The sequence below is a fragment of the Aedes aegypti genome, chromosome 1 (assembly GCF_002204515.2).
Source record: "Aedes aegypti strain LVP_AGWG chromosome 1, AaegL5.0 Primary Assembly, whole genome shotgun sequence".
Taxonomy (NCBI): Eukaryota; Metazoa; Arthropoda; class Insecta; order Diptera; family Culicidae; genus Aedes; species Aedes aegypti.
Genome location: NC_035107.1, coordinates 272,174,717 through 272,195,277, shown reverse-complemented (window position 1 = coordinate 272,195,277; position 20,561 = coordinate 272,174,717). Strand labels below are relative to the sequence as shown.

At 39.1% G+C, this 20,561-nt stretch overlaps 1 protein-coding gene across 4 annotated transcripts in view; it reads left to right on the top strand.

Annotated features, from left to right (window-relative positions):
• Positions 1-20,561, top strand: part of LOC5573065 (AN1-type zinc finger protein 6) — a 173,079-nt gene that overhangs the window by 121,172 nt on the left and 31,346 nt on the right. The window lies entirely within an intron of this gene.

The window sequence follows — 20,561 nt, the reverse complement described above, 5'->3', positions numbered from 1 at the left end:
TGCAGAATCTATATTTTAGACATTCTTAAGGGGCAGAATCCATCATCAATTTGAGAAAGCAAAAGCAGTTTTTTGTCCAAAATCATGAAAGTTTTCATTAAAAAGGGGTTCACTGCATTGTATTCTCCAACCATCAAATAAATTTCAGTTTTGAACAGAAAAACTGGTGCTGAAAGTCCGATGTGACGATGATTACAATAACGGATCCTAGAACGTTAAGCTGACTAATATTGCAAATCCGTTCCGTTATTCGAGCAAATAGTTCTCAAAAAATTAACTGAATGTTGCAGATCGAATTTTTCTCTCATAATGCTCACAACAAGAAATCATCAACAAATCTTGAAAAATGATAGCAGATTCTAATAAGAGCTTCTTGAGAAAAAATAACAAATCTAGCTAAAAAGTAAGTCTTGTAAAGAGATATGAGTAAATCATCTTCAGGAATCTTGGTGAACTTTGCTAAGCAATCTGAGCAAAATTTTTGAGCCTTGATCGAGAAATAAAACGATGCACGAGCCTTCTGCTCGCAGAAGGTTACAACAAAGCGAGATTCACCTTCCACCTCGACACACATACAACGTTGAGTTCCGCATCGTCTTCGTTCTCGCCCGCATTTCTGGCTACTCACATCAAGTTCATTCCGATTCCAAGTGTGCCATGCCATGGAATACGTATGGAAGGAAGCCATACGCTTGACTGGATTCAAGCCGTAGATCTACCTACTCCACACACAGTGCACACATAACTACCTACATTCTGTTGCTTTTTGCTGCGTTGCTCTTCTCGCTCGGTGCTGCTCTTTGTTCGTGCAATGCTCTTGTCTGCACTGTGCCTCCAAGAAAGGCGAAGGCTCAGTACCTCTACTCTACACGGGGAACAATAAACAACCAGCAGATTAATTCTGTTCGCTGATGGCTTCTGAGCGGGCACCCCAAGGCCAACGACCTTGAATTATGTGTTTGATCTCGCACTCCTTATCCTCCGTCGTCGTAAGGGGTACGGTCGACCATTGAACGCAGTTTCGATTTTCGAACGCAGTTCTGAAATTTCCACGGCTTGATTCGAAATCGAAATCGGTTCGGTGCTGCTGCTAGGCTAGAGGATGATGAACCTGAGGGCGAGCGAGATTGTCCTGCTGCTCGCTTATGAATACGGAGCCAAATGATCCATTAACCCCCAGGGTGGCATTAAAATGATTACTTTTCTGTTTTTGCGTGTAGAGAGAATCTGACGTTTCACTCCAGTGATGCCAGATCAGCAAAAAATTGAGGATTCCGCAGAGAAAAAATAATTCAATTAAAAATTTATCCATAGAAATCTCCAGGGATTACTCAAGAAAACGAACAGAATCACTTGAAAAACTACTGTGGAAATTTCACAATAAATTCCTAAAAAAAAACTCAACAAAACATATCTGCAGAATCCTCTCCAGGAATTACCGAAAAGTCCTATGAATACAAAACAATATCTAATATCTAATTCATTACATGCATTGCTAAACAAATTATTCAAAAAAGTTTTCCTTTTCCATAAATTAAAAAAAAGGTTCTGTATACATCTGTGAATAAATTTATGGTGAAGTTTAAAAAAAATCGACGTAAATACCAAGGGAATTCATCAGAAGAATCGTTGGAGGATAGACTAGGGGAATCCGTGAAAAAAATAAAAGTATAAAAGCATGGACACCCTCATTCCAAATCATTTTTCCAATTCCCGGATTTTATCCCGGATGCCTAAATATCCAAAGCCGGATAACATCATGCTGCTGCGACTTGATATTTTCCTGCCATTTGATAGAAAACCCTATGCAGTTTCGAAGTATAGAAAATCATGTTTTAATATTATCCATACGGATTGTCAAATATTGGAAGATATTAGCCATACCATTGCATTAGTATAAGTTTTAAAATAGTAAAGGATTTAACAAGAGTTCGAATTTACCACTAACTTTCAGGAAGGTTATGTGAAATCTCCAGCTGCTTGTTCTTGGATGTTATATATTAAGTAATACAAGATTAATCACACATCTGAAAATATTGTCTAGCTCAAACCTTTGTAGGGGTATGTGGCGGGACCATCATCATCATCATATGTTATTTTTCGTTAAATAATCGCATATAACCTTTGGAACCGTTGAAGCCGGTTCTGCTACTTTTCCTCAAGTGTCGTTTCATCAAACACCAGTAACTCGAATACTCCGTTTCCCCAAATAGCACATTTCCCGGAAAGTTGTTAGCACTAATAATTGTCATAACATCATACATTTCAAGATGGTGAACAAGTTGGTCATATAAGATTCATCCTTCTTTATTTGATTGGCAGTTCTTTCGAGTTTCATCGACATTAGCATTTTTGGAAACGTGGAATGACATCATTTCTTTCTAGTTCGCCATCTTGTCACTGTAAAATATTCTTATTCCTTCTGGGAAATGAGTCATTCGGGGAAAAGCATCATTCGAGTAAAAATAGCACAATTGTTGAAGACAATATTTGACGACTTCATAGCCTATTTTCAATCGTGTGGAAAAAACTACGAAGGGTGTTGAGCACCCTCTACTTGTTATGCGTTAGATATTGCCCATGGCTGTATCCTGGAGAAGTTCTTGTTCTGGTGAAAATCAAAAATAGGCATCCTGCCAGGAATTAAGCCAAGAATCTCGTCAGGAACCAACAAAAATGTGCCTAGGAATACCTAAAATAACTCGCTATTTATTAATTGTGGATCACACAAAAAAAAAACCTCTGCGAATGGCTAGAAGAATTCTCTGTAAACCTATAGAATACAAGATCTCGTCAAGGACCCAAGAAAGACTCTGTGTAGACCAATGACTAGTCAATATAGTAATCCACAAAAGGCTTTGCTAAGCATCAGCATTTATGTCTTCAGGAATCCGCCAAACGGTTAATCTTAATTCATCTGTCCAGAATTCCAACCAATTAGATCCCTCAGCGCATCCTCCAAAAAACTTTTCAGACCAACTTTTCGTCAACCGAATTTTCCTAACAATTTTAATTAAATCAACGAAACATCTTTTATGGAATCTTCTAAAAATCTCGTTAGCAATCCACTAATGACTTTTTTAGAGATTTTCCAAAGAAAAAATGAAATGTTGTCATGGTTCACCTCCTGCCTAAATTTTCTAGTTCCGCTTATTGTGCTTGAAACGCATATTTTTCCCGGTGTCTTCTCCGAATTCCCGGGCATTTCCCGTATTTCTCTCGGCCTTTTGGAATTCCCGTGTTTTTCCCGGATTTCCTGGATGGATGGACACCCTGAATTAAAAACTACGTTGAGTAATATCAGGAAGAGCTTCAAAGGAATTCTAGAGATATTTATGAACAATTCGAGAGAACTTGTCAATAAATGAAGAATAAACTCGGTAAGAACAGATTTGGCCACTCCATAGCTCCATGCACAAGCTCCAAGGGAGCCTCTTTGGCGACATTTCCGTTTTTTGTCCAAAATATACCGTGCGACGTCTCAATCTTTATGAACTCGAAATGACATGTCAATAATCGAAGAATCAACTTAACATCAACTGCTGTGGCCACTCCACAGCTCCAAGCTCAGGTTCCGCCAGGCCTCACTGGGGAAAGATTCATAAAGATTGAGACGTCGCACGATATGTAGTCGCTAGGTATGTTTTGGACAAAATAACGGAAATGTCCCCAAAAAGGACCTGTTGGAACCTGTGTCAGGTGCCCTGGTCGAATCTGTTGATATTTAGGCTATTCTTCATTTATTGGCATGTTCTTTCGAATTCACGAAGATGGATATGTTGCACGGTATGTTTTGGTCATAAAACGGAAATGTCCCTAAAAAAGCACTCGTTGAACCCGTGCCAAAAGCTCTGTAGTGGCCACATCTGTTCCTACCGGGTTTGCTCTTCTTTTACTGACATGTTCTATTGAATTCATGAAGATCGAGACGTCGGATGAAAAACTGAATCGTGCCCAAAGGGGCCCTGGCGGAACCGGCTTCAGTGTTCCGGAACAGTCCACTTATTCAAATGTTGTTTAAATAATGATCGATTATCTAACGTTCAACATAAAAATTTCGTTGTTTCAACTGCAATAAGGCGGCATCCACAAATTACGTAACGCTCTAGGGAGAAGGGGGGGAAAAGTTACGGCTCACACAAAAATTTAAAAAATTTCATACAAAAAGCGTTACGAAGGGAGTCAAAAATTTCCAATTTTAGTGTTACGTAATAAATGGACGGTGTCAAAGTAAAAAAATAATCACATTTCCAAAAATTGGCACCCTCGTACAACCCAGAATATCTCCGGCATGATTCAGCATTGTCCATTTATGACAAATAACTGGGTCATCTGAGGGTGGTTTCAAAAAAAAAAATCAAATGGAAATTGGCAGCTATTTTAAAATGCCTTGTCGGGGGTCGGTAACGTAAAGGTTAAGCATGCATGGAAGAGTTCTTTGCGAAATTCTTGCATTAGTTCTTGAATTTGTACCTAATTGGAATTCGTTAAATAATCAAAATGTCAATACTTCCTCCAGTATTTTTGGTTTCTTTGAAACATTTCCTGCATTCTTCTAAAATCTCCCACAACTTCCGTAAAAGTTCCAACAATGAGCTCAAAAGCTTGAAAAACTCTCTTCCAAAGTGAATCAAGAGAGCCGGAAATAGAATTCGTCACCGTTTCCTACTATCTTGATTTGTTAATGTTCACGTTGATAAAGTTTCAAAAAGAATATTATGTATTTCTTTCACTACTGGACTGCGAAGTGAGGCTTCATAAGTGCGAAAATACGAATAAAAATGCGGGATTGCATCGAATTATGTTGGTGTCTTAAGAGCGCCTATTCTTTGAATTGCGGAGAATAAGCCCACTGAAGACACCGACTCGATTTGATTGATGCAATCGCACACTTTTATTAGCGTTTCCGCACTTGTAATAAAAAAAAAAAAGAAATTGGTGAAAGAAATGCGCAATATATTTTATTTTCCCTTTCATCAGGTTATGTTTTAGGTGAAATATAGAATGCAGCGGTCCTCAGCAGATGTATACAAATTCATACACGTGCCTTTTCCATTGAAAGGTCTGTCAACTTGACGTCCTCGAGATCAATAATAGCGGCAAGTGAGATATTCGTAAAATACACAAATGAGCTTAAAAAATGTTATAAGCTAATCATATGAAATTATCAAGAAAATTAACTGAGCTACGGAATCCTTGATTCTGTTGAGTTGTTGCTCAAAATTCTTAAAACTAAGTTAAAGTCCATAAGAGATTCCTGGGATACCTCTAAAATTATATTGAAAATCCTCAAGATATGTTAGAAATCGCAGTAGGAGTCCACAAAATTCCACAAAAAACCCTAGGAGTCTTTTAGCAATCCCCAGATCGTGTTCCCCAGAAATGTTGTGACAGCATGCTAGATACATCCATAATCCTGTTACGATTCCTCAAGACCCAATCAAGAAACTCCTATACTCCGATACAGTAGCGCAACCAGGATTTGGTTTTAGGAGGGGTTTTGCAAATTCTAAAATACTTTTTGAGAAGATATTTTTGATATAAAAAATCGAGTTGAAGCATTTAAGTAAGTTTTATGTTTTTGCATAGTAAAATGATTTAAGAATTATTTTAGTAAATTATCGTGATGCTATTCATCCGCTCTTTTTCTGTGCTGTTCCTCATATGTCTCTCCTGTGTTGTTTTTTATATGTTTTCGAGTTTTGCAACAATGAGAATGACTTCGAGAACAATCTTTAAGCGCAGTAATTTGCAATAGAAATCATTCACATTATTGTTGCAGTAGGTCGAAAGTAGATCAACATTGCAAAACTAAAACTGCGGTGGAAAACTAATTGTCACATCTTACAAACTTTGTTTTGGATGATTTTGTAATCCGATTGATTTGATATTAAGTAGGACGCTAATGCATCCATATTTCTTATGGACAAATCCGAGTCACATTGTTCCAAAAGTTTTTAACACCCTAATTTCACGATTTTTTTTTAAAAATAAACAAAAATATTCATTATCCACACTAACAAAATCTAATAATTGTCGAAATTTTCAAAGGTGCCAAATGCTTCCACTGCTAGCTTCCACAGGCTAAAGAATTTTGTTATGTATCAGCTTATTGTAGTAATAATTCACAGATGATTTTGTTATTATCAAACTTCCTGAAGAGTTCAATAATTCAATAAACACAACTTAGAATAATAGAGTAAGGTGGGGCAAAAGTTCGACCTTAGTGGTATAATCAAAATTTTCTGGAAAATAATAGCAAATGAAACAAAACAAATACCATACAGCGAACCTTCAACTTATTGGCTATAACTTTGCTGAACAAACTTGTGTCAAAATATTTACCCATTTTTAGTTATAACAGTTTCAAAATTGATTGTCTTAAACGAACTTTTGCCCCACCGGTGGGGCAAAAGTTCGAATCTAGTGTGGGGCAAAAGTTCGTTGGCTAAAACACAAAATATCAATACTTTTATGCCAGGCATACTTTATACCAGCCGTAAACTTATGTTTGCCGAAAAATACACACTAAATTTTCATCAAAAAATGCCCAAAACAGGGTTAATTGTAATACACCCAAAAAATAGCAGTTTTTCACAAAACTAAGTGAAAATGTAAAATTTTTGTGACATTTTTCGCACGATCAGGTAAATTTCGCTAAATTTGAAATAGTTATTTATGCAACGAGGTGCAAAATGATGATTTTTTCAGCACGAGTTGTACATTTATCCAACGAGGCTTGCCGAGTTGGATAAATACGACGAGTGCTGAAAAAATCGAGTTTTGCAACGAGTTGCATACAACATTTTTTGCAATTACGAAAAATGCCGTTACAGTTGGATTAATTCTTGGGCATAAACATATTTCAAGAAAACCCACATGAGCATCAATGTGTGGTAACAACTCAGTGTTCCTCAATCAGGTAGGCTGTGACATGATTGTCACAAATTTTCACATTTTCGTTGCTCACTCTATTTTCAGGCTGATCAGGTAAGATGCCGCTTGAATTTTTTTAATTTATTTTTTTAATTTTTTTTTGCATGTGCTGGATTTCCTACACGAACCGCCACATAAAGCTCCCGCCTTTCTTGAGAATGAACCAACAAACTCTACTGCCTCCTCTATGTCCGCAAGACGATCGTGCTCCAAGCTCCAACATACAATACCTCACAGTCAACTGACTTCCGATTCTATATCCGTTGCACTATCCAAGCCCGGCTAAATACGGATCGTCGGAGAATCAGAATCTCTGTTATTTATAGACCGATTTGAATGAAATTTTGACAGAACATCAGACATAACTTGAATTTTAACATATATTTTTGAGTAATTTTTCCAATCACAAGTTCAAAAGCAGTAACGGTTTGACCAAAGTCAATTTTTTGGCGATTTTTTATAAATGACATAACTAAACATATTGAAGGAATAGCTTCATGGTATCTTCCGCAAAGTTGTAGATTTTAACGAGGTGAACAAGTTTGCTAAAGACAGTTTTTGTGTAGGGCTATCGGATTTTGAGATAAATAGTTTCGAATTTTTCGTCGAAAATTACACTTTGGATAAACCGTTATAATTTATAAACCCGTGATTGGAAAAATCACTCAAAAATATATGTTGAAATTCAAGTTATATCTGATGTTCTGTTAAAATTTCATTCAAATCGGACGATAAATAACTGAGATCTAGCTTACCAAAGTTGGTCATTTTGTATGGAAAATCGAAAAAGTTGCAAATGTTTTGTCCAATACTGTATATACAATTTCAGTCTAATTATAAGTCATTCAGGTGCTGAATTGTCTATAAACACAAAAATTGTCTACGTGAACACTAATCGCCCCATAAAGCTCCCGTCTTTTTTGTAGTGAACTTTCATATTCTACTGCCTCCTCTACTTCAACTCAGAATCCCTAACAGTCAACTAACTTCTGCTTGTACATCCGAATCTACGATTCGAATCCGAGCCAATTTGGTTCGTCAAACGGATGTAGAATCAGAACCTAGTTGACTAAGCCATTGAGAAATTCAAAACAATTGAATAAATGACGTATGGATGCAATCCGACGTCATTTTGATAACTTCCAAAACAGTGCTGAACAGTGCTACTTTTCGATACTGATATTAGTGCTGAAAAGTAGCACTTTTCAGCACTGTTTCTTTCGGTAGGAAAAGTAGGCCGTTATGTTGTCCATTTTCTTGATAAAAAGTAGGCTGATTTGTAACGGAATTGCAAAAATAATATGTAGATTTCAGGAAATTTGAAAAATTTTCCGTGAGTTTATACATGGGTCGAACTTTTGCCCCGCAGATTCGAACTTTTGCCCCGCTATGGGCCAAAAATTGATTCCAACTGTTTATGGAAAAACTAATACACGTCAAAGCATCCTTATGATAGGCCTAGAAACGCCCTTACATAAAATATTGAAAAATATTTTATCTTCATTTGGTTCCATGCATCGAAAGTTTGACCAAATATTACAATATTTACGTCGAAAAACAACAAATTGCCATAACTTTTCCAAATCTCAATCGATTTTTATGATATTTGGAGTGAAAGTCTCTTACTTGAATAGCATTCGAACCACCATGACAATTCTAAGTTTTGATTTGATTTGAGCTAGAAATCTTAAAAAGAAACTCTTGCCCCACTCGAACTTTTGCCCCACTTTACTCTATAACTGTGAAAACCACTAACATTCTCAGTGTTAATACGAATCAAACTAAGTTACTGCCCTGTAGTTGTATGATATTGTAGTGTTGCATTTAAAAAATGTACTTTGCAAGCCATATATTTTTTCGGCTCTGGAGTTGCGCCACTGCTCCGATAGGAACTCCCAAGATCTCAGAAGGTATTCTTACGATCCCGCAGAGAATCACCATGTTTTGCTGAGATTTCTCTCAGAATTAATAGGATCCCGCTGGAAATCCTCCGAATTCCGTTAGGTTGGATCATTAGGAATCCATAGATTCCGCTCTTAGATGAAGCTCATAATCTACAACACTCCATTGGAAGTTCTCTAAATCCTGCTAGGAATCTCAGATCTCAAGGGAATCTCTCCAGAAACCAACAAGAATCAGCTAGGAATCCTTCTCTTCGCTCACAATCTCCAGAAGAAGCCGAAGATCCGAAATCGGAATGCAATTTAGCCCCTACAGAATCACTGCTCTGAAGATCTGGCATCGCTGTTTCACTTTCGCATGGAGACACATCCTGACGAGGAGACGTGTCACGTTGTTCCGCAGCGTGCTGATTTCTCCTGCTGTTGCTGTCGTCTAGCCGTCGTCGTCTTCGTCGACTCGGGAACATGTTGGATCGAAATTGACCACATGTCGGGCTTCATTACGACGCGATATGTGCACCATACCCTCTCCGTATGATTCAGCAATGCCTTATGATGGAAATTGTCGGACACGCCACGGTTGTAAACATTCTCCCCAGAGTGTCGTCGACCACACACCACTCTTCTGCGCCTTTATTCGCCATTTATTCTTGATTTGCCTTTATCTTTCCCCCTTGCTTTTTTGAGGCATAAACATCAGTGTGTTCAGCAGGCGTTTAAAGGGTGCTCCACATAAAATTGCATGTATGTCCTCGGGTACGAAAGATACAAGCCTATTGGCTTCGTGCCACTCCAGGACAACATTTGAATAGTGACACGAAGCTAGATCAGGGATAAAGATCGTAGGGCCCTCGTGTTGCTTCAACAGAGGAATCAGACGCTTCTGTAGACACTCCTTGGAGCAGATCTCCCCGTTTACAGTCCCGGTAGTCACGAACGGTGCACTCCGTTTGCCACATGAGCAGATCGCTTGCCAAATCATATATTTCTTGGCATACTTTGAAAGTTTATGCTTCCTTACTTCTTCCGGAACACCGAATTTGTGCTGGGCGGTGTAGAACAGTAGCCGCGGAAGTTGCAGGAAGTCTCATCATCCATTACGAGACAATGAAGCTTCGTCAGAATCTGGGTATAGTTTCTGTGCTTTGTTTGTATGCAGTCTCTCATGGTTCCTTGGCTATCGGGACGAAAAACTTGGACAGATTCATCTTTTAGGCCACATCCTCGACCACAGCATTAGGATTCCGCTTAAACACTTTCTAGACACGCTTGTGATTCTGATCGCAAATGAAACATCCATTCTAACCACATTTCTCCTTCCAATCGATGCTCAGAGTTTCGTAGAAACGTTTAGTCACATGACCGCGCGATTCCGAGTTGTTTTCCGAAAATTTTCGAGGTGATTACGCAAAATCAGTTCAAACGTCGCAATTGCTTTTCAGGTGACGCCTTTTTTTTCCAATTTTCGATAAACTGGCAGCGATGAACAATACACTCTAAACCACTTCTACCCAAATGTTCAACAAAAAAACCCTATGGGTAATTTTCTAGTTTTTTTTCGTGATGTAATTCGATATGGGACACCCTTTACGACGAGGACAACGGAATCCCACAACTCCATGCACGGGAATGACCGACCTCCGCAAGTCTCGCTCCGCGTCCCGTCCTGCATCCAACAACAAGGAGTCAACAGCACAATAACGGGAGAGGAGAAGGTGTGGAAGCATAATCGAAAGAAGAACGACCGATATTCGTGTTCGCCGTCGTCTCCCATTCCCCTCATTCTCCCTTATGTTCTCTGATCCGCCTCTGTCGTGTCGTTTTTGTCGTTGTTCGTTGATGTTCCTCCTCGTCTACCCGGCGATTGACTGACTGACTGCGGGTTGCGTACATCCATCCACCCGGTGCCACGCGGGAAGCGCAGTTGAATGACCTGCCTGCCGCCATTCCCATTCTAGGGGTCTCGTCTCGCGCTCCCTAGCGCTGTAGAACCGCTTTTTCTTGTGGTTAGGGTGGAGAGGGTCGTTCGTCAGGTTGTTCTGATAACTGTGCTGTGATGCGATCGTTAAATCTCTGAACTGAACTCCAGTTTGGAAATCAACCGACCGGATCAAAGTGGAGCTGCTTTTGAGTAGTTCCGCGAACGTGCTCTTCTTCATCCACTTTAATGAGAACGTGTTCTTCGAGTTTTTTTTTTTCAATTCCGAATGCGTTGCACAATGGTCAAAAACTTTAGTTTTCTGTTCTCTTTCTTTAGACGTATGATGTCTTCAGAGAAATTGTTCGTAAATTGAATTTTGAATCTTCCTGGAAAACAATCCGCATATACGTAACAACGAGAACAGAGAAAACAAAATCTTCCCGGTTAAATTGTCAATTCGGACCACTGTGCGTTGTTTTGTGCTTCACACTTCAGTGACTGCCGTTTGTCGAGGTCGCTACCGCCTTGTACAGCTTTTTTGCATTTCAAATCAAGCCAACTGGTCGATGTCGATGGTGGTGAGACGCACTTTATGGCGGCTGTTCTAAGGTCACACTCGTCGTCGTCGAAAAGTTACGGCAGTTTTTGTTTTTTCTTTGGACTAACCATTAGGACTACTTGGGTTTCAAGGATGATGAGAACTTCCAGAAACAACGCCGCCACCGTTGAGTGTGCGAGGCCAAAAGCCGTAACGTTTGTTGACCCCGGAAATCTCCCATATTCCGAACACTCAAACCACAATCAAGGAGGCCGCCGCTGGAACGCGAGCGGTTCTTTCCAAGAGTGCCTCTGCCGACTCGAACAAACTCAGCGAGCAGCAGAGTAATAAAAGGCAGCCAAATCCGACACACCAACAACGAACCTTAATGCGTTTCAAGAAGACGCAGCTGGAAATACATATCAGTTATTTGCCTGTTTTCGCTGCGGTTCAAAGCGTAGCTCTAGATACAGTGTTGGACAATGCGTTTGCAACTTTTTCGATTTTCCATACAAAATGGTCAATTTTGGTAGCTTCTTGTTGGGCAGTCGAGGTTGAAATATCAACTGGTGAGCTCGTTTCATGCTTCTGTTTCAAGTTAGTTGAATATGATGGTTCACATTATTATCGAGACAGCGAAGGGTACACTACGTTTATGTATTTGTTCAAGAAATAGTGCATAGTCGATTACTGTCGGAATAAATCTTATTTCACGTTTGAACATAAAATTTATTGTGCTGTATTTTTCGTTCTTATCAAATAAATGATTTTAAAAGCATTAAAACCTACCGTTTTCGAAGCTCCGAGTGTTTTCTCGTGGAGGTGCAGAGGACTCAACGGTTTCCTTGAAGCGAGTATTTTGTGTGAAAAATCGAGTTGCAAATATTTCGCCCAACACTACTGTATATGTACGTAACCGGGTGTCCATCACGAAGCGTGATCGTCGGTGCACGCCGGTGATGGTGGTGCGTTGTTTGATTGCAAATGGATTCGAAAAAGAGGCCGCACTTCCTCATCCTCCCCCAGTGAGTCAGTGGCTGAGTAAGTTGCGAAATACTTGCTTGCTTGACGGGCACGTACCTACGTAACAACACACGCAGATTCGCAATTTCCGACTGCAATAAATATCTCCGATCGGAGCGAAGAAGACCCGTATCCGCAGTTTGGATATGTTCCTCATCAATGCAGCTAGTATGGTCGGTAGAATGACTTCCTGGCAGTAGTGAGTCTGAGGTACAACCTCCTCAAGTTTCATTTTGAGAGGAAATTTGGGAACTTGTCTTCGAAAATTTGCAAAAGGTGATTTGAAAGATATACAGAGCTGGTAGAAGTGAATTCTGGAGAAAAAATCTAAAGGCTCCAGGGAAACCTTCAGAGACTCTTACGTGAATATATTACTAAGTTTACTATATTGTCTAAGTTCTTCCGGAATTTCTTCTCAGATTCCACGAAGAACAGGAATCCTTCGAGTGATTTCTTCAGATATGTCCTCTGGAATACTTTCAAGGACTCTTTCGGGTATCACTCCAGAAACTCCTCTAGAGATTCTTTCGCAAATACTCTCAGGAAATCGTACAGAAGTTCCAGAAAGAATTTCTCCAAAATTTGCTCAAGAGAATCATTAAGCACTTCAGCACTACAACCTCCAGTAATTTCCCCATGATTTAATCTGAAAATTTTCCTAGTTACTATCCGATGATTTTCTCCAGAGATTTTCCCATAAGCTCTTCCATCGATTTCTCCCGAGATCTTCCAAAGATTCCTATAAACAGTTTTCCATTAATCCCAAGAAAACCCTGAAAAAATTAATGATTGTGTTTTCAAAGATGTTCTGCTCGAAAATCGTAGAGGAAATTCGCTTAGCTTAGCTTAGACTGACTACACATATCAATGGTTGCTATTCCGTGATTGACCGAGGTCAGTGAAGATGCACAAAGAATCAACTAGAAGTTGGGCTGGGATTAGCCATAAACTTCTTCAGTGTGCATAATTCAGTACCTCTATTTATACAGGGTCAATAACGGCGCCGGCCACGTCCTTGCAGTCAGGTGGGATTGGGGGTTGGAATGTTAGTGCGTAACCTTTGCTATTTGGAGACCGTGTTTGTCTTTGCATCTTCACTAAGGGAACTGGGAAGGATGATAGTGAATTAGGAGGTTGGTTGGGTCACATGATTCACTTTGATATGCGATTAGACCATGATAAACAATTATTTGTGATATATAAACATGCCATTGAATATAATATTTTTATTTGATATGAACAATTTCCAAGTAAAAAAAAATAATGTCGACTCTTTAAGTGACGAACCATTCAAAGTTCGTTGAACAAATATCTAAACGCATCATTCCTATAGCGGTAAGGACGAAGCATGTGTTATCATATTTTACTCATATGAAAAGTAAAAATAAAACTCGATTGGCTGGACCATCACAAAACACTTTTATGCCGGCATTTGCAGTTGTAAACCATTCAAAGTTTGTTGAATAAAGTAAAACTTTTGCAAATATACACTCATAGTGTTGAATCATCCAAAATATTTCTTCAATTACAAAAACAAAGGTAAAAGGAAAAGTTTTTTGTAAAAAAAATATGTAAAACAAATAGTTCATAAATAATATGCCGACACTCATAGTGACGAACCATTCATAGTTTGCCATTTCGCCGCTGAACGATTAAATGTGGTCACACAAATTTCACAGATTTGAAATAAAAGCATGAAACGAGCTCACCAATTGATACTTCATCCTTGACTGAGCAGCCACAATCAACTTTCAGCTTCACGTTACGTAACAATCCGAAGACACAATGAAAAAACTCTTGCTTGCTCGGGCTCTTCAACTTGTACTGCCCGGCAAACGTGTAAACCGAAAAAAAAGAACCAGTCAACGCAACGAGAAAAACTCATGCTTGCTCGGGCTCTTCAACTCGCACTGCCCGGCAAACGTTAAAACTGAAAAAAAGAACCAAAACCGGCGACACAACGAAAAATCTCATGCTTGCCCGGGCTCTTCAACTTGCACTCCACGAAAATCGTAGAAGAAATTCGATGGTAAAAGGTTAAATTCCAGGAAAAGTTTGGAATTTCTTGAGAAATTTTCGAAAAAAAATTTCTTCGATTTCCTAGTGGAATCTCGGCAGAATGTCTGGGGTTATCCTTAGAAAACAGGTTGAATTCTTGAAGATATTTCGAACGAAATTCATGGAAGATGTCCTTAAAATAACAAACATTGCTCATATAATGCGAATAAATCGAAAACAAAAATGCCCAGACAACATAAATTCCAGAATTTTGAAGAAATGTTGATCAGACCTAAGACTTACGACATTTGTTTTTGTTTACCTATTAATTTGAAAACACTTCAGCAAGTAATCCGAAAGTGGTTACATCCTGTTACTTTGAGTTTCCTCGAGAAGCCAATTCATCTTTTTTCAGCCAAAAATGCGCTGGAAGGAAATTCCAAGGCGAGGTGCAAAGATGAGATTTTGATTGGCCCGGTAGCACAGACGGTCGATGCAGAGAAAACGTGTATATAATTACACTGAGAAAATTCCCTATGCGTCCTTCCGAAATTTATACCCGAGTCATGACTCGCAAGTCGACAGCTGGACTGGCAGTTGAGCTGGTGTCACGCAACTTCGGCCTTCGACTTGCTGTTCTTCCTTTCATGGAGATTATTCAAAAAAGAGATTGATTGCGAGTGTTGGTTCCTATGAAATTATTGCTAATTTTAAGTAAAGCCATCCATTTTTTGAGGCTAGCGACACTCTTGTGAAAAAACACCGACATGTGTTGAAGTTTGAAAAATATTGGCGTAGCAATAAATGAATCACGAACTTAAAAATCTAAAATTCAATAAGTTTAATTTATTAGATGAAACATGGAAAGGACTCACCATTCAAATACTTGAAGTCTAATGGCTTTCAGGTTACTCATTGTTACCATTACTACTCTTTCGATGAGTTTTTACTTCAAATGATAAAGAAGAGTAATCGGCTTCGGAAATGCCAACACTTTAGGAAGATAGTTTAGAATGCAAAATGGAAAGGTCTCACCAGTTCTCATTGAATCTTTAAATTTTTAAATTGAATCTTTAAATCCAATATCGAATATTATCGATAAATCTTCAAATTTAGATTGTGATCTTCTAAAATGCAAACAACAAATTTATTTTCAGAACAAAACATTCCGCTAATTACGTTTGTCAACAACATCTAACTCCCTATAGGCGAACCATTCATTTTTCTAATGTTCTTTGGGTGCTATTTTTAGTCCCTTATTGTCATATACAATCCGCACCGCACACGATTATATTTCGTTCACTCCCATACGGAGCCTTTGTGACGTCACTGCCGTCACATTCATTAGCGACACGACGTCAAACCGATGGTGCACGAAGCGTTGATTTTGCTCTGTTTGTTATGCAGGCACTTCCAACACTCTCATATAATCACATTTTTTTCCCTTTTGCTTATAATAAACGTAGAAGAGACAGACATTGGATGTCGTCGGCCGAATGTGTTGTTTGTTTGTAAGCTTTCCATAATCGCGACGGCAACGCGAAGAGAAACCTGCCGTCCGTCCGTCGACTCTGCGATATGTCCGTGAATGTCAATATTTTCCACAAACATTGAGTGTTTTCTCTCTCTCCGTCATTCTTGCTGCGGGTACACTCGTTCGATTCGATTAATGATGATCGCTCTTTCTCTCACAGGAGAATGAAATTGATGATGGTTGATCAATTTGAAGGTTGTCTGTGTCGCGACTAGAATGAGAAAGAGAGAGGCGCTCAAATTTGATGGAAATTCTCTCACGGGCTCTCACGGTGGGTTTCGAGAGAGAAATTCATACAAAGTGTTAATTTCTGTAATGGCTGCTGATAGACGAACAAAATTCGAAGAAAAATGCTGTCTAATGTTCTTTTGCAGGTATTTTTATTGTCAAATACTATTATTGGAAGCTTTAAAAGATTATGTTTTATAATGTTAAATGAAGAGCTCGAAATAAATATTGAATCAAATTAGATATTTTTGTCGTTTTTTTAAAGTAAAATCAATCGTAGTTTTCTAGAACATCGAATTATTTCGTTAAAAATATGTAGAAATAGTTCCATAGGAAAATAAAAGAGGATTTATATGCTATAACGATCAAAATCTGAGGTTTCAATGCTTTAAATATGATGATTCCTACGAAAAATAATTTATTTTAATTCAACATTCTCTTTCTTTCATTATTTGCCACGCAATAGTATGTGTGCGAACTTGCAAGCGATTTTCATCGCTCTCTTCTCTGTTTCTCCCATTCTTCTAATACTCTGAACTCACATTCGTCTTCTCACGCACACAATTCCCAAACGATTCCAATCGCACTCTCCACCGCCGTCCCGTTCCTTCGTTATCGCCGTCCATCGAAATTCGTGTGTGTTTTTGCTTCGCTCTTTGTGACCTCATTCGTGTTATTAGCCTCCGTCCCACTTCATCTGTCCTGTTCGTGCGTTCGTCCGTCATCGTCTCCGTCTCTTCACCTCATCTGTCATTCCGTCGTCTGCACTGCTTGCTTGCTACCATCCTCGCTTGCCACCCGCGCTCACACACCTGGTGCTGGTGGCCAAAACCGGTGTGTACATAACCTAAGAAGGTCTCGTCCCCGATTTCCCCGCCTGGTCTCCTCGTCCCTCTTCGCCGTCCATACACTTCGGTTCGGGCTTCAAGCTCCGAGCAAAGCAGAATGCATTCGTCGAATCCGTTCGCTTTGGCTTAGGCCCTGAGACGTATTTTTTGTGTCGTTGTCGCGAGCTTAGAAGATCACATGCGCATTCATCCGGCTCGGTTACCTCCTTCATCCTTCTCGTGTCCTTCTCTTCTCACGTTTGCTTTCGATCTCTCCTCACGACACGCGCGTACCTCCGAAGGAATTCCGTCTTACCCCCCACATGACGACGACTGTTGGACGACTCTCGCTCGAGCAAGGCTGCCTGGTTGGCTTTCTTCCACCCATACACACAGTTCCTTCGCGAAGTCGGTTTCGAGCTTTGGCTGCTGAAGTTGTTTTGTCAATTGATTGTTTTATTGCGTTTTGCTTTTGTGATTCAATTCAAGGAACGTCAAATCCTCAAATTTTACGTTGTATATTTCGATTTTTCTCGTTTTATTATTCTTCTGTCTGTTTCTGAAATTCTGGTGAGCTCGTTCTATGTTTTAATTTGTTCTAGTAGCATCATTTTTTTTTTTCTTCGAGAGATTCATCCGAGGATTACGCAGGGATTTTCTCCAGAGATTCTGCCGAGAATTCGTACAGGTAGTTCTGAGAGAATCCATCTTAGTATCAATCTAGAATATTCTTCGCTAAATCCTCCAGGATTTCCTTCGAGAGTTCTTCCAGGAATTCCTTCGGGCGTTTTTCTATTATTATAATTATTTATCTTTATTACAGTGGCTTTTCGGCCATGGCGGGTTCGCCACTAGCTCATTCTTTGTTTAATTTTGTCATTTTTCATTTTTCCTTCGAGAATTCCATCGGTATTTCGTTACGGGTTGTCCTGGATTTCATCTAAGGATTCCTTCGGGAATCCCTCCCGGATTTTCTTAACTATGCATGTTTTTCCTGAGAATTCCTCCAGAGATACTTCACGGAATTCTCCATGAATCCTACAGAGATTATTCCAGAGTTTCCTCCAAGGATTTCTCCGGGAATTCATCCGGAGATTCCTTCTAGAATTCCTCCATGGATTGCTCTGAAAATTTCATCAGCGATTTCTCTGGGAATTTCTCTAGGGGTTCCTCCGGGAGTTCTTCCAGGGATTCCGTTAGGAACTACTCCAGGGATTTCAGGGGAATTTTCCAGGGATTTCTGCGAAGGAATGCCGTCTTATTCCCAACATGACGACTATTGAGCGACTCTCGAGCCAGGCTGCCGTTGGCTTTCTTCCTTCAATACTAGAGATGGGCAAAATGATCAAATTTTGAGAGCGAATCGTAGGTGACTCACTCACAAAAGTGAATCGACTCTTTTGATCGATTCGGTGACTCATTCATGAAACCAAAAATAAATCATGTAACTTACACAAGAAACAAAAAGTACAACAGTTTTGGAATGAGAATATTTTTCGTACAGCAGCTTTAACTATTAATACATGTCCGAATTGTTTGACTATGACAATTGCAACTCGAAAATATGATTCCTAGTAAATTTTTAAGCCCCCTTCCAAAATATTAGGTGCAAATGAATCATGACTCTTTTGAAAAGAACCGTGATTCGTTCACTCATTTTCGAGAGTCGACTCTTTTGAATGATTCGTGAGTGAGTCGCCCATCTCTATTCAATACACACAGTTCCTTCGCGAAGTTGGTTTTGAGCTTTGGCTGCTGAAGTTGTTTTGTCAATTGATTGTTTTATTGCGTTTTGCTTTTGTGAATTAAATCAGGAAACGTAAAATCCCCAAATTTTACGTTGTATATTTCGATTTTTCTCGTTTTATTATTCTTCTGTCTGTTTCTGTTTTAATTTGTTCTAGTAGCATCATTTTTTTTTTTTTCTTCGATGGATTCATCCGAGGATTACGCAGGGATTTTCTCCAGAGATTCTGCCGAGAATTCGTCCAGATATTTCTCCGAAAGTTTCTACTAGTATCCCTCCGGCGATTTTTCCGGGAATTCCTCCAAGGAGTTCTGAGAGAATCCATCTGAGTATCAATCTAGAATATTCTTCGCTAAATCCTCCAGGATTTCCTTCGAGAGTTCTTCCAGGAATTCCTTCGGGCGTTTTTCTAGGATTTTTTCAGGGAATTCCTGCAGCGGTTCGTTCAGGAATTTATCCAGAGATTTCTCCAAAAAAATATCAATGGAACTCCTCCAGAGTATAACTCCTCTGGAATTCCTTTGCGGATTCCCTCGGGTTATACTCTTAGACTCCAAGGAGTTATACCGGGTATTTAGCCAAGAATTACTCCAGGGATTCATTTGGGAATTCATCTAGGGATTTCTCCGTGAATTTCTCCAAGCATTTCCCCGAAAAATCCTTTGGGGATTCTCTAGAGTTATAAACCAAGGATTCTTTCGGGAATTAATTCGAAAATTCCTCCAAAGGTTCCACTGGAAAATCTGCCAGATATTGTGGTAGAAAATTTCTCTTGCGATAGCTGCTAAGATTATAAGGACATACTTGCACAAGACTGCTCTGAGGATATTTCCGGGAATCCATCAAACATCCTCCAGAGATGTTTCTTGAGATTCTGTCGGTAAGTTTCCTTCAAAAAACGTCCTCTAGAGTTTCGCCCAGGAATTCATCTAAGAGTTTTTTTCAGGAATTCCTCCAAAGATTTCCTTAGAAATTGCTCAAAGGATTCCTCCAGGAAGTCTTCCAAGGATTTTCGTAGACTTCTTCTCGGGATTCTTTGAGAGGTTTGTTCAGACGCATCACCAAGTATTGCTAGGTGGAATTTGGTATGAGTTTTAAGGAACTTGCCCAGATGTATTTCTAGATTGATATTTCAACATTTCCCTAAATGAACTTTTTTTTCTGAGTTTTCAGAAAAAAAATGGAAAAAAAACACAAAAACTAAATGTGTTTCTTGAAGATTTCAAAAAGAAATCTATGGAGGTTTTCCTGAAAAACTCATAAGACACATTTCGAGAAAAGTTTTATAAAAAGCTGAATAAATTTTCAGAGGAATATGAGCATACTCCTTTTGGAGTTATTCTAGCACATCTCTGAAGGAATCCTTCAAGAAAAGCCTGATGAAGTCTCTGGAGAAGGTTCTGCAAAAACTTGTGATCTAAATTTTGAAGGCATTCTTCAAGGAGTCCTCAAATAATTCCATAGAGAAATGTGTGGATAATATCCGGAATTTTCGAGGAAATCCCCAGATGGAATCTAGAGGCAAACGAGGACCATCCAGCTAAACAATTTTTAGAGGAAATCCCTAGATATAATCTAGAGGAAAAGAAGGAAATTACAAGAAAAATATCCTCAAAAGAATTTCTAGAAACATTGATGTAGAAACACTTTGCGTATTGTCAGTAGGAATATCTGAATGAATCTTTAGAATAATGGCTTATGGAATTGGAGAAATCTTAAGTGATTTACAGGAAGTCTTTCAACGAAAAAAATGAAACATTATATGACAAATATTTAAACACGATACCGGAAAAATCGACATTCAATCCAAAAATACAGTTTCAAAGGGGAGTAGGCTGGCCTTTGAAACGTTCGACAATTAAAAGTTACGACAAATGCTCGATTTTTTGTTTATAATTCTTCTCTTTA